Source organism: Octodon degus, unplaced genomic scaffold (assembly GCF_000260255.1).
Source record: "Octodon degus isolate 3935 unplaced genomic scaffold, OctDeg1.0 scaffold00131, whole genome shotgun sequence".
Taxonomy (NCBI): domain Eukaryota; kingdom Metazoa; phylum Chordata; class Mammalia; order Rodentia; family Octodontidae; genus Octodon; species Octodon degus.
The window spans coordinates 7,852,625-7,877,833 of NW_004524707.1; the positions used below are offsets into that span (position 1 = coordinate 7,852,625).

The window sequence follows — 25,209 nt, forward strand, 5'->3', positions numbered from 1 at the left end:
CATGGGACCCTGTGCCTTCCTCCCTCCCTCCCTTTTGTTTTCTGGCCATAAGGTGAGTAATTGTCCTTTGCTACACCCCCGTCATGGTGAGCTTCCTCTACTTCCAGACCTGGAAGCAGTGGGGATGGAGGAGACCAGGCCAGTCATGGCTTGAAAGTTTCAAAATATAAAACTTTTCTGTTTATAAACTGTTTATAGAGCTGGGGAGATGGCTCAGAGGAGTAAGTGCTTCCCTGGCAAGCGCAAGTGCCTAAGTTCAATCCCCAGTTCTGCCAAAAAACAAAAAGAAACAAAAAAAAATATCTCATAAACTGTTTATAGCATGCATTTGTTATAGTGGCAGAAAGTCAGTCAATGTAGCATGTACTTTTAATGACAGCATAATGTCTTTCTGTGTAGATATTGTGTGTTTAAACATCTTTACTGGTAGATATTATTTGTTTCTGGTGTTTCTTTTGTAAAACTGTCTTTTTTTAAAAAAATTGTCTTAACTCTTAGAACTTTTCATTCCATATTTAATTCACAATTTTCTTTTTTTGTAAGGACTTTTCTGTTCTTCCTTCTTCATTCCTCCTCTCACCTGCTGTTCTGAACTTTCTTTCCCCAGGCTCCTCTGTACATGCAGATGGCCCCTTGTGCATTCAGAGTCACATTGTGCCCCCCTGCCATACACCAGCCTCCCTCGTGGACACCCAATGCACAACATCCCTGCAGGAATGCTCCTTAAATGGGTGTGTAAAAAGCACCAAATTTCTGCCCAATGAGGAACACACTTCTAGGAAGGTGAAAGAAGACGGGAACTTCACTGATAGGGAGGTGACCACCAGGAGGCTATGGTGCGGTAGAATAGAACATACTTTGTGAGCATCAGGAAGGGAGAGAGTTGGAAAGGAAGAGGGTAAAAAAATTGCTTGGGGGACCAGCCTGGGAACCTCCAGCAGGGGGTTCGTCCCTCACTACTGCCTGGATGGGGAAGTAAAAAGGTAAACACAGAGAAAAGAAATAGATCTGTCTTTGTTAGGCCTCACTTGCTAAATTCAGCCCTAAAGGCTAAATTTGGAAGCCCTTTTCTTACTAAAACGATGCTTGGAACAGCTTCCTCAGACGTTTAGCCTTGCCTTTATCCTGGGGAGAATGAGAAACCTTCAGGACCAAGGCCAGAGAATAGCTTTCTTGGTCCATGGGAACTTCTCTGTCTGGAAATAATGCTGCTTCCATGGATGCAAGTATTTTTCAGTATGTGTCTTTTTGGGAAAAATTCAAGTGTAATCCTTTTTTTTTTTTTTTTTTGCGGTACCAGGGATTGAACTCAGGACCCTGCGCTTGCCAGGCAGGCACTTATTCTACTGAGCTCTCTCTCCAGTCCTTAAGTATAATCCTTATAGGTATATTTTTCCAATGATCAACTTGTTCTTGGTAAAATTTTTCATACAGCTAAGGTAAAGATGAGTAAGTTATAGATCTCAAAACCAAAGAAAATTCCCCAGAAGAGAGTTCTAATTTACCTTTAAAAAGTTGGGTGATTGTTTAATTTTTTAAAAAATCAGCAAGAAATAGGAATTAGAAAAAAGAATGTATCATGCCTGAGGGTGGAAAAAAGAAAAACAAAAATCAGGCACAATTTTTAACAAGTTAATTATGTGCTACTGAGGTGGGAATGGCTCAGTACCTGACTCCTCACAGTGTGATAAAGCAGGTTTTGCACCCTAAACTGCTGGCTGTGAGTGCAACAATTTGTCTGCCTCCTGGCAGAAGGCACAGAAATGACAGCTGAGATCTTCAGTAATTAGCAAAGTGCAGTGACCAGTACTTCTGGGTTGTCCCACAACCACTGCAACTTCTTTGTTAATTACATTCTGATTTTTCTTGAATATCTAAAAGATAGTTCAAAATTCATAACATAAAGCCCATGATTCTCCTTGTGAATCTGAAGCATTCAGTATTCCCTAACTAGGATGATTTCATTACCACCACCCAGTTTTGCAAGTGAAACACAGATGTCTCAGTGTAGTTCCTCTTTCTTGTACCACTGCCCTGTGAACCACTGTAGCAGAAAATGCTCCCCAGTCAGTTAGTTGCCCAGGTAACGGTTCTTGTTATAAGTTCCTGTTACTTCCGTTTCTTAGAAATGGGCTGGTCTCTGTGATGCATAGCTAGTCACTATGATGCATATTGTAAGAACCAATCAAAGATGGCCAAGTACTCTGCCTTTTTACTTCCCCTTTCAACCCTATAAAAACCTTCCTCCCTGGGCCTTTGGGACCTGATATTTTGGGAATGATCTCTCTCTCTCTTTTTTCTAATTTAGGGAAGGGTCTACAGGGTGTTCAGGGTCTCACTACTAGATCAGACTCACAGTAATCCTCCTGTTTACAGACTCCCAAGAGCTGAGATTACAGGTGCGGGCCACCATGCCCAGTCTCAAATGCCAGTTTCAGTGAGCTCCAGGGGTGGAGCTGGCATGGTAGGCCCTGGGATCAAAGCCCCGCCCCCTGAATATTGGGAATGATCTCGATCAGTCCCCATCAATATAAAATAAACCTGCTTCCAAACTCTGGATATCATTTTGGTGTTTCTCCTTGCCATTGCACCATCTCCAGGTTCTTTGATTTTATTTCCTCAGTTTTGAATTCATCTATTTCTCTCTGTATCCACTTCAATAACCACCCCAGTCCAAGTCTCTGCCTTTTGTGGACTTCCAAAATAGTCTCCTAAGTATGGTGTGTCAGTTGCTAATGGAGTAAACTCCTTGTGACACTTAATTTTAGATATCCAGGGCCGGAGAGATGGCTCAGTGGAATAAGCACTTCCCTGGCAAGCACAAGGGTGCTGAGTTCAATCCCCGGTTCCACCAAAAAAAAAAAAAAAAAAAAAAAAAAATTTAGATATCCAACTTGCCCGGATGAAAGGATGCCCAAGTAACTGGTAAATCATTATTTCCTAGTGTACCTGTGAGTATGTTGTTTTGAATTACTAGATGAAGGACGCCCCTCTCTCAATGTGGGCAGGCACCATTCAATCCATTGAGGGCCCAGACAGAACAAAAGGGCAGAGGAAAGGTGAATTTGCTTCTCTCCTGGAGCAGGACACCCTTCTCCTTCTTTTGGACATTGCAACTCTGGCCTCTGGACTCCAGGATTGTATCCATATCCACCCAGTTTCTCAGGCTTTGATCTTGGGTTGGAAACTGTAATACTGACCCCTGTTGCGTAGGCCTTCCAATTTGGGCCTCTGCACCAGACATCCTGGTCTCTAGCATGTAAGAAGCATTTCATAGCACTTCTCAATCTCCTCACTCATAGGGCTGAGTCCTAATAAATTCTCTACCTCTCCCCCAATTCTTACTCTGGAGAATCTTATTTTTTTTATGCTTTTTTTTTCATTTTATGTATTTGGTACAGGGTCTTACTATACAGCTTGGACTCATAGTGATCTTCCTGTTTTCAGCCTCCCCAACACTGGGATTGTAGGTGTGTGCCACCATGCCTGAACTGGGTTGCATGCTCAGTGCTTCCTGGGGGCGGGGCTGGTACAGCATGCAGGACTGGGGATCTAACTGCGGAGAATCTTGATGAATACATGCTGGTGTGAAAGAGGCCCCTCCCCCACTTAGAGGGAAGGATCCCTGTCACCTCCCCTACACTAGATATATGCCCTCATACGCCCACATACCTTATCTCTCTCTCTCTCTCTCTCTCTTTTTTTTTTTTTTTCAGAACCAGGGACTGAACTCAGGCCCTTGCACTTGCCAGGGAAACACTTATTCTACTGAGCCATCTCCCTGGCCCCTACCTCATATCTTTTTGTAACTCTCCTGCTTCAGCTTCTGCAGTGTTGGGATCATAAAAGTGTGTCACCACAATATACTCTCTTCTTTTTTTGAAATTTAATCATAATTATATGTAATATAAAATATTTATGAATATATATTGTTCTGATGTAATTAAATTTAAAGAATAAAACATCAAGTTCTTATGTAGTCATGACCCAGAATTACCAGTGCTAACAAATGGTAACTTTCTGTCATATTTATTTTAATAATTTCCCCTTTTTTTGGTGGTACTGGGTATTGAATCCAGGGCTTTGGTATTGAGCTACATCTTAGCTCCTTTATAATTTCTATTTTGAAACAGGTTCTGTAGATGATTAGACTGCCTAGCTAGGCTGGCTGTAACTTGGGATCCTCCTGCCTCAACCTTACAGAATGCTGAAATTGCAGGCATGTGATACCACACCCACACATAGTTAAAATCTATCTGAAGCACTTGGCATGGTCTTAGCCCAGCACTTGGAGGCTAAAGCAAGAGGACTGTGAACTTGAGACCAGTCTGGGCTACATAGTGAGTTCAAGCCCAGCCTGGAAAATATAGCAAGATTCTGTTTCAAAAGCCAAACCAAACCAAACCACAAAACCAAACCAAACCAAACCAAACCTAGCCCCACAAAATCAGTGGAGTATGCTGGTCCTGGAGGTACCAGCTGGGCTTGGTACTGTGACTGCAAGCCTAATGCCATACCCAGGAATATTTAGGAATAAGTGAAGTTTTGGTGAAGAGGCTGTAAGTGCTGCTGAGCTGTAACCACTGCATCAATAATGGTGTACACATAGCCAACTCTTTCTCAAGCGCTTCCCCCCACCCCTTCTCCTGCAGTGGTTAGCAGATATGACTACATGAGCTGCAGAGTAGTTGCCCACATGGATGGGGCATTACAGGGAAGTAATCTTCTTATCAACTGTGAATAGCAGCCAGTCTGTGTCCGGTAGATTGAGAATTATATCTTATCTCCAGAACACTGTAAACTCAGCATATTGGTCAGGAATGAAGATACTGGTTTTTAAGAAGCCAATAGGGGATTTTATGGCCTTATGTCATCAAGACACTTGTCACCTCTAATTAGACCCAGTTTGGCTCAGTGAGTTCCATCCCAGTGAAACTCAGAACTAGTTCAGTGTGGACGGGCAACAGTGTTTATTGATCTGTAAATTAGGTTCTTTTTCTCTTTGATAGAAAGTGAGGGAGTGGGGAAAATGTGACATTTGGAGTCAAGCAGAACTTTCTTTCTGCCTGTCCCAGGGCTGCCTCTCACCTGTGCTGTTAAAACTCTGAAACAAGAGGATAGAAATCCCATCTCATGAATAGCAGAGAGAACGCAGAGAAAGCACTGAGTGCTACAACAGGGGTATAATTGCTCTTCCTCATCTGAATTTGGAAGCTATAAAGCTTCTGACTGCCTCCTGCCTGGGTGAATACAGCATGAAGAACAGCTCCAGGCAACCACATTAGTTGCACAGCCTGCTGGCTTGCACTCAGGTGGGGGCTGGCAAGCCCGGCCAGGCAAGTATGGCATTGTTTTGATGCTATTAAGCAAGCCACAGTGAGGTTTAGCATTTGGGAGTGGCTTTTTGTCATCTGTTGCATCGCCTTGGTGCAGAAAAGTTCTGTCTTAGTCTCATATACAGAGGTGTTCATGCTCTTTGCATTTTCAGAGGATGGAGAAGACCTTGGTCCCTGGGTGACCGTGGAGCTCCAACATTTCTCATGCAGTGCTGTACCTGGCCCTGGGTTCCACTCATAGCTGAAGACACTGCTGTCAGAGGCAGAGGACATCTGCCTTTCCATTGTAACCAGAATGAAAAGCAGAACCCCTTCTTCTCTGTCCTCATCTGAAGGGAGCAATTCTGGCCACCTTCAGAGCCTTCATGCACACAAGGATTTGGCTCACTGTAGCAACCTTCTGAATGGGCAGAACAGCTGGGCTCGGTAATTCCATCTCTTGCTCCATCTTCACCTCTGAATAATGGTTGACTGGGTGAAATGACCAAAGGGAGCATGCATTATTCAGGGACTGAGAGCTGTTGGCCCTGTGCCCACAGGCATCTCATGGCCTCCCTGAGGAGGTGTGTTGCAAAGGATGAATGTCTTGTTTCAAACAGTATGATGCTAATAGGGGGGAAGATGTCCAAATGACATTTCCCTTGATTCTTCACCTAGGAAAATACTAATTTTGACAGATGGAGTTCAAGCCAATAATTTCTTTACCTAACCCACTCTTTCAGTCTTTGTAAGCTGGTTTCACAAGATTTTAAATAAGCCACCTGATGTGGGTGGAGCATTATCTCCTGGGAACTACTCCCAGGTGTTTGAAATATCATTCAAGAATGAGCAAGACATGTTTTTAAAGCCAAAGTTTTCTTTCTATTATACTTCATGGTGTGCTACCAATCATACAAACTTGTGGAATGATTTGTAAACCCTACTAGGTTGTTGATCAGGCATTAAAAATCTAGAATTGCAAGGTATGATATTTATCCTTTGCTTCTTTGTTGTAACATTATTGCTCCAGAGCTAAGGTGTCAGGTATCTAAAGTATTTACCACAGAGTCCACATAGTATTGCATGCCTATGCTTAGATTTAGGCTTTGGCAGAGATGCTAAAACATAGATGCCAATTAGTAATATAAAATACAGTCATTACTCAGAGATTAAATATTTCAACACACTGTCTCAAGCTATAATTAAAGGCAGTAAGTTTTGTTATTGGCAGAGCAAAAACACAGAGGCAGACAACTATTTTTGGAATTGTTCTTATCTTCTATATAACCTGCCCTACATATTATCAACTTGTTTGCATGATTTCCAATGTTACACATCAATCAAAATAAAATGTCATAAAATGACATATTTGTGGAATGGCTTGTGGAAAGCATGGAGAAGAGTCAACAAGAGCAAGAGAGGATTTTTTTTTAAATCCCCTAAGTGAAGGTTAAAAAAGAAAGTAATTAAAGAGAGTAAATTACAATCCATAGTGTTTGCATCACATCTTAAGAGGAGGTATAGTTCAATTTTGACCTAAACTTAGCATTCATACTTTTTGTGTCTTTCAGGTCAAATTGTAGTTGTAAGAATACAGCCTTTTCAACCTTGTCCACTGCTTGGTGTGGCTTCCGTCCCTGCTGCAGATCTTTCCTCCTCCTTCCCTTCCCACTAGACCTAGAGATAGCCCACTATGGCTCTACTCACTGCAGCTGTTTGGCTCTTGGGAGCCAAGAAGTCATCCTATCTTGTTCTTGCTGCCCAGAATGCCAATGCTTCTTCCATGAATTTTAAAGACATTTGCTATGGTGGATTGCCAACTGGTGGTCTACTTATTATGCCCAGCTGAACTGAGCTAGCATGGTTCTGTGTGTGAGGCTAACCTGAAGGCTGTTGTCAGCACCATAAGAGGCTGAACTGGAGGAGGAGGAAGGAGGCTGTTAGGGGAGCTGTTGGGAGCTGCCAGAAGCTATTAGACACTGTTAGAAGCTGCTGGTTGTCTTGGGCTATTTTGCTGGGGGACCTTGTCATACTGGCTTTCCTGGTGAACTTGACTATTCTTGTTGGAGGAACTTGGGACCTTGTTGTCACTGAGAATGGTGACAGTTCATTTTGGGGGAGTCCTGGTCCTCACCTTGAGCATAGCTTTCTGGCTCTGGAGGGGAGAATGGTACACTGTTCAGTCTTCTAGAGAAGCTTGGCATATTGGCTTTCCTGATGGGAACCCAGATTTTCTTATCAATGGAGGAGCTCAGCACCTCACTGTTGCTGAGGATGGCTGTGGTACTTTTCAGGAGAGCTCTGGTTCTTACCTTGAGCATTACTTTCTGGCTCCAGTTCAGATCCCTCAGCCTGCTAACCCAGGTCCTTCACCTCCCTGGCACAGATTTTCTGGCTTCTACCATTGACCTTTGGGCCTTTCCAGTGCAGATCTGTGAATCAAGCCTGCATTGCACTTGTGGGAAGCATTGTTATGAGCACTAAGTTTTCACTTGGACTCATGCAGGATATTAGGATCCAGGCCCTCAGCAAGATTCTTTGGTCTTTAGTGTGTGTTCAGGTTTCCTCCACTCTATGTATATGATTCTTTGGGTGATTAACTATAAAATAATTTTTTTTTTTTGTATTTAGTGCAGGGTCTACAGGGTCTCACTACAAAGATCAGACTTATAGTGATTCTCTCATTTTCAGCTTCCCAGGGGCTACCATTACAGGTTTTCACCACCACACCCAGTGTCAATCGCTGTCTCAGCATACCCCAGGGGCAGGGCCAGAAAGACAGACTAGAGATAGACTCTCCCACCCCTACATCTGCCTAAACAGGCTCTTTAATCTGCTGAGCTATCAGGCTGGCCCTTAAAATAATCTTATAAAATGTGTCCTGTATTGTATTGTTCCTTTTGCAAAACCCCAAACTATGACATTGGCCAATCTGATACCAAGGAGTCATCCAGAATTAATGTCATCAGAGAGCAGCGGAGCAAGACTATGGGGCCCAAATCACTGTGGGCATGATGTATGGTGGTATGAAGGGACTGGGATATGAGACATAAGTTCTTTTTTTTTTTTTTTTTTCCAGAACTGGGGATTGAACTCAGCCCTTGCGCTTGCCAGGGAAGGGCTTATTCTACTGAGCCATCTCCCCAGCCCCCAGACGTAAGTTCTTGATGCTGATGAAAGCATCCATGTCCAAGGCCACAGTATCCCTGAACGCCAGAAACTGCTGCCTAAGGCTAAGGTTGGGGAAGAGTCCCTGTTTTTCTGGCTGCTAGTTACTAGCTCTCAAAAGAGTGGACAAAGAGCAGCTCTGCTGTCTCTCCTGGTCACCATGCTGAACAACTTTCCCACCAATCTATACCCTAAATCTCAGCTAAATGCAGATTGAGGGCTAAATTACAGCCCTCAATAGTGAAAGTCACTTTGACTGTGCATACATAGAGGACATTGACAGAACCGAATACTGGAGGTTGATTTAGGAAAATTGTTGGATCTGATTGCAAAGCTACCTTGTATTGCAGAAAGATCTACTGAAGTCTTTACCTTGAAAGCAACAGTACTGGAGCCATTGATCTCAGCTGGACTTGTCCCAAAGTTTCACCAACTTATTAGGCTATACTGATGTTGTTTATAGAACTTGTGTGCTTATACCTAACCATACACAGCGACCATGAGGGTGGCACTGTAAGTGCACATGGTAGCTACTTGGTGGGTAGTGCCCTTTCAGAACTTTCCTATCATTTACAGCAACATGTCTGACAGGGCCTCTATATGAACTGGTGGATCAGGAAGTGCTTGCCTGGTTAACACAACTATAAAAGGAAGTTGGCAAAGATGTGTCAGAGGAGATGTTACAAGACTACATTTGGAACACACTCAACTCAGGAAGGGTTGTCACAGACTATGGCTATGCAATACTAAGACTGATCCACAATTCCTGTCATTGAATTTGGGCTGAAACATGCCCATTGACCCATGTTTAAGCAGGTCACTCAACTGTGTAAAATTTGCCCAATATTCTTCTAGAGCAGGGCAAGGCCAAGAACCCTTGGGTCAACATAAATGCTCACAGTGAGATACTACTCTAGTGCCATGGAAGGAGATGAATTATCACAAAGTCCTGTTTGGGCATTAGGGGCACTGCGGTTTCTAGCACTGTTCATCTGGAGCTGAGCCTTAGTTTTGCCTCTTGAAAGCCTGAAATCCATGAGCATGGATGGTTTGATGAAATTTGTGGACTCTTGAATCAGGGTAAAACTTGGAGACTGGGAAAACCTACTATGAGAAAATAAAGAAGCTCAACAACAACAATAACAAAATAGTATATTTTTGTTTCAGGTGACATTTAAGGGAAGAATTATTTTTTAAAAAATTTCTTTTATGTATTGATACAGGGTCTCACTACACAGCTCAGGCTCATGGTGATTTTCCTATTTCAGCCTCCCCAGAGCTGGGATTACAGGTTCAGGTAACCTTTAAAGACTTAACATTAAATTGTGTCTGAGGCACTGAAAATATTTGAAGTTAAAATATAAATTAAGACTTTAAAAGCTAAAAGGTGATCCCTTCTTCCTAACCAGTTCCCATCCCCTGTCTGATATGAGTTGCCATGCATGACCAGGACTAATGTATGTGATGTGGGTTAGGTCTGGCTCCACCATCTCTAGAGTAAAAACCTGGCTTCTCTTTATCTAGGGTAAGTCAGGTTACAGACAACCTCAGTCACTGTGGAGCTTCTGCTTCTATTCTTCTCAGCCCTCTAGGCCCGGAAACCAGGACCTTGACCCATCTACTTTCATGGAGAGCATTTTGGACTATCAGCTGTGCCAAACCTGTGCATGTGGACACACTTTGGCAGCTTTTTCTTATGCTACTGAGTGACCATGAAGGCATGGCATTTGTTTTGATTAACATACAGTGTTTTATTTTATTTTCTTTTTTTAAAGTGTGCCATTAAAATTAAAGTATGGAAGTGTCCTGTTTCCCACTACTTTAATGCTTCCTTCCAGACTTGGTATAACTGTTTTGCCTCAAACAGCATACTCTGGACCTTCCCCTCTTGGCCCCTACTAAAGATCTCAGTGGGTCTGTGTGATCTGTGGTCTTTTCCACTAATTAGGATTTAACAATACTTAATGCAAATTAAATTTTTACTTCCACTGAACTAAAGTCACTATCATTTGACCTTTCTCCTGTTAATATGCTCAGGAGCATAGATGAGAGACTCAGGAATGCCCAGCCCCTTTATGGTCTGGTCTCAGGGTGGCAAGAATTTCCTTTTGAGCAAAGAAATGATACAAGATTACATATGGTCTTCTTTGAATATTGGGTCCATGGGCTGCGGACATTCAGTGTAGTAAGCCTCCTTCCCCATCCTTTGTCCCAGAGGATGCCCTCTTATTTGTCAATGACTTTGTCCTACCCCTTCCCCAAGAGCTTATAACACATGTATGTTTCAGAAGCCCCACCTGCACAGGTTTCCAGTGACTCAGAATACTCTACTGTCTGTTCTTTGAAAAAAGGCTGAGATAGACTCTTGCTGTGTCTCTTCTTCCCTGGATGCTCCTGCCTCTGTTTGTGTGGATCTCCAAACCCCAGAACCATGCTGTTGAGATGCACACACTGTAAATCTTTGGTTAACGATCAAGTCATTATGTAGACTTCAAGTTATTCTGTATAACATTTAAAGAGTTTTTATTTTTTAAAAAAATATAAAGCACATATACAGTATGTGTATGTCTTCAGTATGCACTAATGAAATTCATTATGAACATCTGGGCTTTTATTTATTTATTTTAATGTATTTGGCACAGGGTTTCACTATGTAGTTTGGACTCATAGTGATCCTTCTGTTTTCAGCCTCCCCAGTGCTGGGATTGTGGGTGTGCACCACCACACCTGGTCTCGGTGGCCACCTCAGTGTGGCCAGCCTGGCATATGGTGCCAGGGATTGAACCCTGGTCTCTGTGCTTGCCAAAGCAGGTGCTTAGTCTGCTGAGCTATCTCGCTGGCCCTCTATTACTTTAGAAAGTGACAAGTCAAAGCCAGCCATGGTGTGGTACATCTGTAATTTCAGCACTCAAGAGGCTGAGGCCAGCCTGGGCTACGTGGTGAGACCTTGTCTCAGCCCACCTCCCCAAATGACAGGTCAAATATTACATAACCCCTCCATGCACAGAGAGAATTGTCCGTTAATAACTATGGAGCATTGTCAAAGAACTCATTAGGATACCAAAGTCTGCACATGAGCAAGTCTGTTCTGTAAAATGGTGCGGTGTTTGCATATATCATACACCACCTACAATACACCAGATCATCTCTACATTACTTACAGTGCCTAACACAATGTAAATGCTGTCAAATTTGCCACAATGTTATTATACTATATTTTATATGACAAGTAGGCCAGGGAGATAGCTCAGTGGAGTAAGTGCTTGTCTGGAAAGCACAAGGTTCTGAGTTCAACCCCTGGTACCACAGGGAAAAAAAAAAGAAAAAGAAAGAAAAAATCATATATGAAAAGGAAAAATGCTGCATATAACCAGTGCAGCTGTAATTTTTATGTAGTTTTGATCCATAGTTGTTGAATTCATGAATGCAAAATTCATAAGTATGAAAAGTCAACTATTTTTTTTTGTGTGTGTGGCAGAACCGGGGATTGAACTCAGGCCCTTGTGCTTGCCTGGGAAGCACTTACTCCACTGAGCCATCTCCCTGGCCCCTGAAAAGCCAACTATTTACACAATCAGAAAAAAGTGACTTTTAGAGAGACTTAAATTTTTAAAAATCCATTTTCTAGGACTTAAAATATTTGGTTAACTATCTTCTTATGATTTCACTTATCTTTTTTGGCTTTGAGATCATTTAAATACTTTTGGGAAAGTGGTTACTAGGGACTGAACCAAGGTCTCCTGCATGCATTACCATACTCAGACATTTGAGCACTTTTTTTTTTTGAGACAGGTTCTCACTCTAGTTCAGGCTGGTGCTGATCTCACTACGTAGCCCAGGCTGGCCTCAAACTTGTGGTGCTCTTTTTTTCTCCTAAGTTCTTAGGTTACAGGCTTGTGCCACCATATCTAGCCAAACATATTCTCTGTGTGTGTGTGTGTGTGTGTGTGTGTGTGTTTTATTTTGTTTTGTTTTGAGATAGGGTGTCACTATGTTGTTCAGACTGTCCTTGAACTCACCATGATTCTCATGACTCAGCTTCCCAAGCATTGGGATTATAAGCATGTGTCACAATGCCAGGTAGCACATTCTTAATGACTTTTAAAAATTAAATGTGTTGCTGAGTATGGTAGACGATGCCTGTCACTTCTAGAACTCTGGAAGGCTGAGGTAGGAGGAGAAGTTCAAGCACAGCCCGGGAAGTTTAGCAACTGAGTGAGACCCTGTCTCAAAAGAAAAGAATAGGGCTGGACAAATAGCTCAGCGGATTAAAGTGGCTGCTTAGGCAGATGTGGGGGCTGGGAGTTTGATTCTCAGGCCTGCAGTGCCGGCCCACTGAGACGGCGATTGAGACTGAGTGATTGAGACTGAGCGTGGTGGCGTGCACCTGTAATCCCAGCACTTGGGAGGCTGTAAACAGGAGGATCACTACAGGTCTGATCTATGCGGTGATACCCTGTACACCCTGTACACCCTGTCCTAAAAAAGAATAGGACTTGGAGTATATAGCTAGATATAAAGGCCCCGATTTCCAATGAACACACACACACACACACACACACACACACACACGTACATTTTAATATAAAGTACTTAATGTTTTCTTTCTTTCTTTTTTAAAATTATGCATTTGGTACAGGGTCTCACTGTACAGATCAGACTCTTAGTGATCTTCCTGTTTCAGCCTCCCCAGCCCTGGGATTACAAACGTGTGTCACCACGCCCATTTTTGGTGGCTGGCTCAGCATGCCCAGAGTGGGCCTGGCACAGCATGCAGTGCCAGGACGGGGATGGAACCCAGGTCGCTGCACTTGCCAGGAGGTCCTTAGGCCTCTGAGCTATCTCTTTGTCCCTATTTGTCTTTCTCAGACAGGGATTTGCAATGCAGTTCAGGCTGGTCTTGAGCTCACTTTGTAACCCACATTGGCCCCAAACTTGTAACAATCTTCCTGCCTCAGCCTCCTGAGTGCTGGGATGATAGGCATGCACCACTGTGCCCAGCTGAGATAAAATACTGAAAAGCACTGTGTATATGTGTGACTCTGGAAATTGCATCTGTATGCAAGCTCTCCATCACTGAGCTATACCCACAGTCCCAGTTGTACTATATTTCTAACAGCACAGGTGTTTTTAAGGCAGTGTGAGAAATGCCATGCCTGTCCATGATTTGCACTTCATTTTTACCACATGAAGAATTGGGCAGATAACTAGCATGGTATGGCAGAAAGCTGCACTTACACTGACCAAGATTCACCCTAATTATACTTTCTGACAAGTATAACAACATGAGGTGGTGTACACTTGTAAGCCAGCACTCAGGTGGCTGAGGCAGGAGGATCACTATAAATTCAAGGCTAGCTTGAACTATGTAGCAAGTTTCAAGAAATAGTAAATTTTTAAAAAGAATGATGATGTCACACTATTTAAAATGGGAACTTGAGAAACAAATAGCAATGAAACAGTTTCAAAACTGATCACAATTTCAATAATTAATACTATTGAATAGTATTCAATAGTTATTCAATAATTAATCATATTGTTGTCTTAGTGGTTATTCATTGTACAAGATGTAGACATGATATCCTGTCCACAAACACTATTCAAACAACTCTCTCTATTCATTGAATTAAGAGAATGCAGCTGTATATCTATCCTATTTTAAATATACAGATACAAAATGGTCATTCATTTGTATCCCCCTTTTTTGTTTAGTTTTGTCAGAGAAGGGTATTCCATTATTATTTAAATATTGTAGGTGCAAGAATTCAGCAAAATATTCCAACATAGTCCAGTAGTCCAGAATAATAATGGGTTTTCTGTAGGACTAGCAATGTCAGAAGTTGTTGACTTGAGTATTTTACAGCTCGTCATAAAAATGTTAATAATTTTTAAATCTGGGGAAAAGTATATGAAGGTTTGTTGTTCTATACTGCCTAATTCTATGTAAGGTTAAAAATTTTACACAATGAAAAGTCTTCGAAAATACTTAAAGATGGGTATTCCATTGCCATTTAAATATTGTAGGTGCATGAATTCAGCAAAATAATCTAATATAGCCCAGTAGTCTGTAATAGTAGTGGGTTATCTGTAGGACTGGCAATGTCAGAAGTTGTTGACTTGAGCCTTTTACAGCTCAGCATATTAATATGACTTTACTTTTTATACCTCATTTTTATACTTTTCAGCTGGCTGGAAACTAAACAAAAAAGGGAGATATAAATGAAGGGCCATTTTGTATCTATATATACAAAATAATTAGGATAGATATACAGCTACTTTCTCTTAATTCAATGAGAAGAAAGATTTGTACTAATAGTGTTTGGACAGGATATCATATCTGCATCTTGTACAATGAATAACTACTATGAAGACAACAATATGCAATGTATTAATTATTGCAACTGTCCTACTTACCTGTTTTGAAACTGTCTCATTTCTATTTGTTTCTCAATAAAATTAATTAAAAAATACTTAAAGCCAGGCATGATGCCTGTAATCCCAATAGTTAGGAAGCTGAGGCAGGAGGACCACTGCAAGTTCAAGGGCAGCCTGGGCTACATAGTGAATTCAAGGCCAGCATCAACTACATAGCAAGATCCTGTCTCAAAAAGCCAAAAACAAAGATATCTTAAATTTTAATAACTGCTTTAACAGTTTGTTTTCTTTGAGTGCAGAACATTAATTTGATGGGGAGAGTGGTGCCACCTTTGGGCTTATCTGCTAAACAGATTGTTCCTCTAGTTCAGTTGTCCTCAAATATGAGTCAGCACCAGTGTGAACTGGAGGGCTGGTTAAGCCCATTTTGCTGATGCCACCCCAGGTTCTGCATCAGTGGATCTGCAGGGGGCAGAGACATGAATTGGCATTCCCAGTATGTTCCCAGTTGATGCTGCTATTTTGTGGAGCTGGGGATTGAACTCAGGCCCTTGTGTTTGCCAGGGAAGCACTTATTCTACTGAGCCATCTCCCTGGGCCCTCTGCACCATTTCTATCTGCACCCAATTCCATTCTTTTATTGTTTTATGTCAATTATGACCTTCACTTGTTCACACTGACCAATTCCTTCCTTCCTTCCTTCCTTCCTTCCTTCCTTTCTTCCTTCCTTCCTTCCTTCCTTCTGTACTGAGGATTGAACCCAGGGGCTTTGCACAGAGCTACATCTCCAGCCTTTTTATTTTTGATTTTGAGACAAGATCTTACCACATTACTAAGTTGGCCAGGCTGGGCTTGAACTTGTGATTCTCCTGCCTCAGCTTCCCACAGTGGTAAGATTATATGTGTGTGCCACCATGCCTGGCCTGGATCAGTTTCTTTAGCTAATTTATTCTGGAATATACTGCGTCAAATCTTCAGAATTTTGTAACTAAGTCTTCTTACTGTTTATTCTTGACCTATATAGATTTCTAATCTTATTTTCCCTATTGCTTTTACTATAATCATATCAGAATATCTATTTTCTTTTTTATTTAACAAAAATTTAATATATGAAAATGTGTATGACCCAATCTTCAGTCAGTGAAAGTAGCACTTGGAGGAGGGCATGAATTTTTCTGCTGAGGAGTCATTAATACTCCTACTTCAGTACCTTTGCCCATGTTATAAGTCTCTCATAGAATGCATTTGCATGTATGTACACACACACACACACACACACACACACAGAGGCACATACATGGAGCAAGGTGTGGTCCAAATCTTTCCTTTTCCACAAAGTCCTTGTCTCCCACTGACACCCTCTCATTTTACATGAATCATAGTCTATCCTGTAATAGTTTTTACTTTGACGGGTGTTTGTTTAGGAGAGATTTTATTGGAAAAAAGGAGATGGAGAATAGCTTCTGGATTACCAGCAGGCATCACATGTAGGTGGACTAGTAGTTTGTACTTTATCATCATTATATGCATGCTTCTTCTTCAATCAACTATAAGCTCAATGGCAGGGTCTATGCTTTAAACACACCTACTTGTACAGCTCCCACATTTGGCCCAGAGCTATGTGATTGTCTTAGTTACTTTCCTCATCACTGAGACATGATACCTGACATTTGTAACTCAGAGGAGAAGTGGTTTATTTTGGCTCCTGTTTGAGCCCATAACCAGCCGGCTCCGAGATGGGATGGCATGACATGGACACACAGCAGGCAGGAAGCAAGGAGAGGAAGGAGCATACGGGAGGGGATACAGCCTTCAGGCGACACACCTAGTGACCTGTCTCTTTCAAGCAAATCCCACCTCCTAACAGCAAGTCAGCGATAGGTCCCCATAATCCAATGACCTTCCAAAACCTCCATCTGTGAGTGCACATGGCTTTTGGAATACACCTAGATATAAACATTAACATTCTGCCCCTGCCCCTCAGATGCATCTTTTATGCAAAATGCATTTAGTCCATCTTTTTTAAAAATGTATTTGGCACAGGGTCTCTTTTGCAGATTGGACTCATAGTGATCCTCCTATTTCAGCCTCCCTGGCACTGGGATTACAGGCCTGTGTCAACACAACTGTTTTTAGTAGCCAGCTCAGCGTGCCTGGGGGTGGGGCATGGCAGCATGTGATGCAGAGATTGAACTCTGATCCCTGTGCTTGCCTAAGTAGACAAGGAGGCCAGAACATGAATTTGATGAGGAGAGTGATGCCACCTTTGGGCCTATCTGCACTTAGTCTGCTAAGCTATCTCACCAACCCTTTGCATTTAGTCCATCTTTAAGAGTTGCCAAAATTTTAAGTGTTCCAGGAAAAGAAAAGTCCGAGTCCAAAGTTTCTTCTGAGACTTAGGGCAAACTTTTAGCAGTGAGCCTCTGTAAATATCAAAATATAGTTAAATATTGCTGACAAACAAAGGCACAGAGTAAATATTTATATTCCAAAAGAGAAAAATAAGGGGGTAGAATCCAAAGGGACAAAAGCAAGACCTAAGCCCCGCAGGGAGATCATTAAGTTTCTTAGTTCCATGCACACCACTGGGCAAGTTGTGGCAATGAAACGTGAACTCCAAAAAGCTTGGGTGGCCCTTTCCCTACAACATTGTGGGTGGTTGTAGCCTTCATGGCTTCTTTCCTTGGCTGGTTATGTTCACTCCCTGCAGTTTTCTCCAGATGTTTCATGTTCTTGGCCTCTCCTCTTCCAGAAGTCTCCAGTGCAACTTTGGCTTCACACTCACAGCTTCACACACTGCCTGTGAGACCTTCTGAAATCTGGTTTGAAGTCCTCTGACCCCATGTCTCTCACATTCAGCATGCCTGTAAAACCAGTAGCACATGGCTGACTCCAAGGTCAGAGCATTGGCCAGGTCCTTTTGCAGTGTGGCTACAGAGGCTCCCAAATATTGAGATTGTTTGGCACTATGAACTGAATCCCTAGGCTCCCATTCTCATCATGGTACCTGTGGTACCATGGATTGACAACTGGTGGTCAACTTGTAACACTCAGCTGAGGGCTGGTGAGATGGCTCAGTGGTCTAAAGCACCTACTTAGAACAAGCTTAGCAAAGCACAGGGACCGCTGTTCAAATCCCCCAGCACCACATACCAGCCAGCCTCGCCCCCTGGTGGGCTGAGCTGGCCACACACACACACACACACACACACACACACACACAAATAAATAAAATTAAAAAAAAAAAAAACACTCAGCTGAACTGAACCAGCATAGTACTGGGTGTGGGAGGCCCACCTAAGGATCGTTGTTAGCAGGTAAGTGTCAGAACTGGAGAGAAAGAAGTTCAGAAAACTGTTAGGGAAGCTGTAGAGAGCTGTTGGTTTCCCTGGAGGAGCTTATCCATCTGGCTTTCCTGATGAACTCAGCTGCTCTCATTGTTGAATGAACTCAGGACCCTACAGTCCCTGAGAATGGATCCGGTTAATTTTCCATGAGTTCTGGTCCTCACTTTGAGCATTGATTCCTGGTTCTGGAGGGGCAGATGGTGGACTGCTCAGTCTCCTGGAGAAGCTTGTTGCATTGGCTTTCCTGAGGAACTCAGCAGTTCTCATTGTCAGAGGAGCTTAGAACCTCACTATTACTGAAGATGGCTGTGGTACTTTTTGGGAGAGCTCCGGTTTTTATGATGAGTATTTATTCCTGGCTCCAGTGTAGATCCGTCAACCTGAGAGCAGAGATCCTTCATCCCGCTGGCACAGACTTTCTATCTTCTACCACTGACTGACCTTTGGGCCTTCCTAGTGCAGATCTATGAAACAGTTCTGCAAGTCCTGACATTGTCGTGGGCTCTTTGACTCTGGATGGACTTGTTGGGGGCATTTTTATAGGCTCTAAGTCTTCATCTGGACTAATTCAGGGCACTGCTGTGGACCCAGGCCCTCAGCTGGATTCCTTGGTCTTTAGTGTGTGGACAGATTTCCTGTTCTCTTTGTACATGACTCTTTGGGTGACTATTAGAAAATAATTTTGCTCTCGCCCTCTAGTATGGCTGGGGCCGGTTAACTGGGCTGCGGTCGCGAAGAGAAGGCAGGCTTCCCGTGCTTTCGCTGTCATCCTCTCAACGATGGAGCTTCTGTCACGGTTCTGCAATTTGCCGATTCGCAGGAACTCGGGCTATTTATCTCATTCTCAGCGTACACTACCGTGCCTGCACAAGTGTAGGCTCGCGGCTCTCTCAACCAGCTCCACGCCAGCGGTGAAGCCGAAAACAGAGCCTGTGGAAAATGAAGCTGTTGCCCCAGAGTTCACCAACCGAAACCCTCGGAATCTGGAGCTGTTAGGTGTAGCCAGGAAAGAGCGGGGTTGGGGGACCGTGTGGCCGTCCCGAGAATTCTGGCACAGGTTGCGAGTTATAAGGACTCAGCATCACGTGGAAACCCTTGTGGAGCACTGGAATGGCCGGGTTGTGGTGTCAGCATCCACTCGTGAGTGGGCTATCAGAAAGCACCTTTATAGTACCAGAAACATGGTAGCTTGTGAGAGTATAGGACGAGTGCTGGCACAGCGATGCTTAGAAGCAGGAATCAACTTCATGGTCTTCCAGCCAACGCCTTGGGAAGCAGCAGTAGACTCGATAAAGTGTCTACAAAGTGCCATGAGGGAGGGTGGTGTGGTGCTTCAGGAACCTCGGAGAATCTATGAATGAAACGGAGGCATTAATTGTGGAAATACAAAATTGTTAGCTACTTACGGCCATCAAAAGAAAGCTTCTGGAAGAAAAAGCCTGGAAGTTTCCTAGCAGTAATGTAGAAGTGGGCCGGGGAGATGGCTCAGTGGAATAAGCGCTTCCCTGGCAAGCATAAGGGCCTGAGTTCAATCCCTGGTTCCGCCAAAAACATAAATAAATGTAACAGTGGAAGATTATTTGTAGTTAGGTTTGGGGTGTGTGTGTGTGTTTGTGTGCGCCTGCCTGTAAAGTTTTGTTTTTTAATCTAAATTCTTCCTCATTTTTAGTTATGAAAGCTGTATCTAAGGAAAGCATAATCATTTGTAACTTTTGAAGGACAAAATTTGTAAATTAACAAAATAAAGGCACAGTAACTTCAAAAAAAAAAAAGAAAATAATTTTATAATTAAGTGTCCTATTTTCTACTGTTTTCCCTTGCAAAACTCCAAACTACAGCAGTGCCTAAGGGCTTTCTTCTCAAACCAACATTTTGCAATTATGAGACAGGAGGTGTGGGGAAGTCTTACTGACATGCCTTTTGGCCAATTTTTCTATAGTCCTGATCCAAAGTACTTGGCTTATTTATTTATTTATGTTTTTCTGAGACAGGGTCTCACTCTGCAGTTCAGGCTGGATTTGAGCTCACTTTGTAGTCCAGGGTGGTCTCAAACTTGCAACAATCCTCCTGATTTACCCACCTAAATCCTGGGATTACAGGGGTATGTCAGTACTTGGTATTTTTTTTTTTTTAATTTACTTACTGTTTTGTTTTGAGGCCGGATCCCACTGTATAGTTCAGGCTGGGTTGGTAGTCCAGCCTGGTTTTGAACTCAGAACTGTCCTCCTACCTCAGCTTCTTTTGTGCTGGGATTATATGTGTGTGCCATTATGTTTGGCTTTGTCTTCCTTTAGTATTAATCCTTTCAGCAACCAGGCTCTCACGTGCTCCAAGTTTATAGACCCTTCCTTTCTGGGAAAATTGAAAATGTTTTAAATGAGCTTTTTGCTCCTGAATTTTATTACAAAAAGTAGCAAGAATTATTCATACTGTAGCCTAAATATTGGGCTACTTAGAAATTTTTCTGCCTGATAATTACTCAGGGTCCTTAATCACAGTCTCCTGCAGAGTCTCAAGACATGAACAGGGCTGGAGAGATGGCTCAGTGGTCTAAAGCACCTACTTGAAGCAAGCTTGGCAAAGCACAGGGACCGAGGTTCAATCCTCCAGCACCATATGCCAGTCAGCCCCGCCCCCTGTGGTGGGCTGAGCTGGCCACACACACACACACACACACAATAAATAAATGTAATAAAAAAAATAAATAAATATTTAAAAAAAAAAAGAAATGAACAAAATGTAGATAATTTCCACCAGAATAAACACACAGGGTGTGAAGCCCACCTACTAATGGAATCCCTTGCAACTGAAATTTCCAAGCCTGGTCTTGACTTTCTGTCTTCTCAGCATTCTGGTTTTTTTAGCTCCAACCAGAATCTCCCATCTAGTTTGGCTCACAGCAGTCTAAGGCTGCTTCTCCAGCTGGCATCTCCAAACCATTCCAAACTCTTCCTTCAAGTAAGTTCCAAAGGCTTGCAGCAACTCTACCTTTCTGGCACCAGAATCTGTCTTATTAGCTTTCCTTGTCACTGGGACATACTACCTGACACCTGCAACTTAAAGGAGAAAAGGTTTATTTTGTCTTATACTTTGAAGAGGTTTCAGTCCACAGCCTGCTGGCTCTGAGGCAGGGCAGCATGGTCAAGGGGTGTGACAGAGGGAAAGCTGCTCATAGCACATTGGTTGGAGAGGAGAGAGAGAGTGGGAAGAGCCAGGAAGGGAGATGGAAACTTCCAGGTGATGCCACTGTAATGTTCCTCTTCCAGCTAGGCCCACCTCATGAGAGCAAGTCAGCTATGATGTGCCCCATAGTCCAATCACCTTCCAAAGGTCCCACCTATGATACCATGAGGTTTTGGAGTACATCTAGATACAAACTATAGGCAGGTGTAGGGGCCGGGGGTTTGATCCCTGGCCTTCTGTGCCAAACCAATCCTGGGGAGATGACAATTGAGACTGGGCGTGGTGGCACACATCTGTAATCCCAGCTCTTGGGAGACTGTAAACAGGCAGATCACTATGAGTCTGATCTAGTAGTGAGATCCTAAAAACCCTGCAGACCCTTCCCTAAAAATACCAAAAAAAAAAAAAAAAAAAAAAAAAGATACAAACTATAAGTAAATGGACAATTTCATTTTGCTGAAATTTTGGAGGAAATATATCTGCTTCTGTGGAGCTCCCTGGGCTGTCAGCCCGTGTCTGGGGAGCCTGGGGAGTCACGGCCTTGGGTGTGGTGGGCAGTGACCAAGGGGCCGAGTGTGCAGGTCTTGGAGGATTCTGAGGTTATCTGCTGGATGCTTCATCTCTTAGTTTCAACACCAGATTGAAGTGGTTTGTCATATGCTTCGTGGCTGGCATTTTCTTTTCTATCCTTGGAACCGGCTTGCTGTGGCTTCCTGGTGGCATAAAGCTTTTTGCAGTGTTTTAAACCCTTGGAAATCTTGCAGCATTAGCCAGTATGTGCTTTTTAATGGGACCTGTGAAGCAGCTGAAGAAAATGTTTGAAACAACAAGATTGCTTGCAACAGTTATCATGCTTAATGGGGAATTGAACTCAGCCCCTTGTGCTTGCCAGGGAAACGCTTATCCTAATGAGCCATCTCCCCGGCCCCATAAATATTTAAAGATTTAAAATTTCTGAATTTAGTTGAACTTATAACACCATATTTCCAAGAAAAACAAACCTTTTCACAAGAAATTTGAATAAAATTATATCCAGATACACAAAAATGAAATTGTCTAAAACTTATTGTAAGGAAAAAATCATTAAAGCATATACATTAAAAAATTAGCTATGGAAGAACAAAATTAAATAGTATCTTATTCCATATTAGAAAGAAAAAGATTAAAAAAGACCAAGTGTGGGCTGGCGAGATAGCTCAGAGGTCTAAAGCGCATGCTTAGGCAAGCTTAGGCAAGCATGCAGGGACCTCGGTTCGATACCCAGCACCACATGCCATGCCGGCCCCGCCCCCAGGGTGGGCTGAGCTGAGCATAAAAAAAAAAAGAAAAAAATAAATAAAGGAAACATTAAAAAAAAAAAAAGACCAAGTGTGTAAGAAACTAATTAAAGGACTGAAAGAAAGGAAAAAAACAGATCTGTCCTCTTTGAATTTTATACTTAGCAAACATACCTTTGAAAACTAAAAGTAAAATATTTTCCAGCTATTCAAACTCCAAATATTCTAATACCTCCAGACGTAGCATATAGAAAATAACAAAGAGCATAATTCAGAGGCAAGAGAAGTTGTTGTATGCGTCTAGCTGAAGAATAAAAAGCTCTGAGGGGGCTGGTGAGATGGCTCAGTGGTCTAAAGCACCTACTTAGAACAAGCTTAGCAAAGCACAGGGACCGCGGTTCAACCCCCCAGCACCACATGCCAGCCAGTCCCGCCCCCTGGTGGGCTGAGCTGGCCACACACACACACACACACACACACACACACAAATAAATAAACCAGGAAGGACTTTAAAAAAAAATTTTTTTAAAAAAAGCTCTCAAAATGATAGTTATGCAGGGCTATGTAAAATATACTAGATGAACCCATTTAAAAGGTCATTAAAGATTTCTATGAAACAGTAATATATATATATATATATATATATATATATATATATATATATATATATATATATATATATATATATATGTATATATAGCTGACTCAGCCCACCCTGACGGCAGGGCTGGTGAAGTATGTGGTGCTGGGGATTGAACTGTGAACCCTGTGCCTGCCTAAATTTGCCTAAGCAGGCACTTTAGACCACTGAACTATCTCACCAGCCTTATTATTTTTTTACCCTAAAATAAATGAAACAGAGGCTGAGTCAGAAGGATCATTCTGAGTTCAAGGCCACTCTGTGCTACACAGTGAGTTCAAAGTCAGCTTGGACCACTAGCAAGACCTTATCTGAAAAAAAAAAAAAAAGTAAAGTAAATGATAGCTGGGTGTGGTGGTCTGTAATCCCAACATTCAAGAGGCTGAGGCAGGAGGATCTCTGTGAATTCAAGGCCAGCCTAGGCTACATAGTGAGAGCCTGTCTCAAAAAACAAAACAAGGGGGCCAGCCCCTTAGCTCAGTTCTTTAAGTGGCTGCTTCAACAAAGCAGTCAGGCTCAGGTTGCTGTGGTTTGATTCCCACAACTCAAGCCAGCCAAACCTACCATGAAGGCATTTGGAGGAAAAAAAAAATCCTTCAAAAAACAAAAAACAAAAACTAAAGCAAATGATAGAAGAGCTGTAGATGAAGCTCAGATGTAGAGTGCTTGCCTACCATGTGCAAGGTCCTGGGTTCAGCTCCAATATTGCATAAATAATGGAATGGAACCTGAAGTTCCCATGTGCAGAAGTGTGAAAAGTGAATAGAATCCTAATCTCTATCTCTAAATAGTGCTAGTAGAATAATTTCATTAGTGTTTATGCAGATCTTTGTGGTCTTCTGATGAAAGAGGCTTCAAAGAATATAGAATTATTATGATATTATTTAGACTTTCAAACTCAGACTTAGGGGCCAGGGATGTAGCTCAGCTTGTCTGCCTGGCCAGTGCAAGGCCCTGAGTTCAATTTGTGGTTAAACAAGTCTGTGCTGCATAGTGAGACCCTGTACTAAATAAATAAATAAATATTAAAAACAAAACAAAAAAACCTCAGACTCAGTTCCATAGCACCTGTCAAGTTTTTTCAAACTGGGAAGAGTCCAGGGTTACTCCTTTGATGGTGGCTAACAGGTGACTTCCCAAGACTGCTTGGGATGTTCTGGGAAAATGAACTTTAAAATAAGAATACAGGTCATATAAATCTGAACAAAATCTTAGCTTCCTGAGCAAAAGCAAAACAAAAAATTTTCTCACCATCCTTTAGCAGGCAGTCACTGAACTTTTGGGCTGGTTATCTGTGCCCTGGTTCTGCCCCCCACTACACTGTTGGCCTCATGCACAAGGCATCAGGTGTCTATGTGGATTTGTACCAGAACCAGGGATTGGTACAGATTCATCTGAGGCATGCTCTAACATTCCTTATTTTTGGCAGAACCAGGGATTAAACTCAGGCCCTTGTGGTTGCCAGGCAAGCGCTTATTCAACTGAGCTATCTCCCTGGCTCCTGTACCAGAGTTTCTGTTCAAGATATTTCAGCTCAAAGTGAGCTTTGAGCTCACTTTGGTCTCAGTATACAGATTTTGGTCTCATGTCTGCTTTTCATGGAGCATTTTGGGTCTCTCTCTCTCTCTCTCTCTCAATGCTCAACTGATTTCTAATCACCAGTTCAAAATGTGTTGTGACTCAGGCTAGAGAATATTATTTTAATGTGTAAGCTTGAGTTTTCTCTAGTTTCCATTTTCCTTGCAGACAAATACCCTCTCTCCTTTTTTACTTTGCTTTTGTTTCTGCATCCTTGTTTTATTTTTTATTAAAGTTTTATTTATTGGGGCCGGGGAGATGGCTCAGTGGAATAAGTGCTTCCCTGGCAAGTGCAAGGGCCTGAGTTCAATCCCTGGTTCCAAAAA

General features: G+C 42.5%; 1 long non-coding RNA gene and 2 pseudogenes across 1 annotated transcript in view; 2 read left to right on the top strand and 1 right to left on the bottom strand.

Annotated features, from left to right (window-relative positions):
- The first annotated feature begins 7,008 nt into the window (after positions 1 to 7,008).
- LOC101579363 lies at positions 7,009 to 9,557 on the top strand (annotated as a pseudogene).
- A 9,341-nt stretch (positions 9,558 to 18,898) lies between these two features.
- LOC101563184 lies at positions 18,899 to 19,965 on the top strand (annotated as a pseudogene).
- Positions 19,966 to 22,001: 2,036 nt separating this feature from the next.
- The window catches only part of LOC111812610, a 15,584-nt gene continuing 12,376 nt past the window's right edge, over positions 22,002 to 25,209 (bottom strand). The window contains exon 3 of the long non-coding RNA XR_002818077.1: positions 22,002 to 22,241. This is a non-coding gene — a long non-coding RNA (uncharacterized LOC111812610). The remainder of the gene's footprint in view (positions 22,242 to 25,209) is intronic.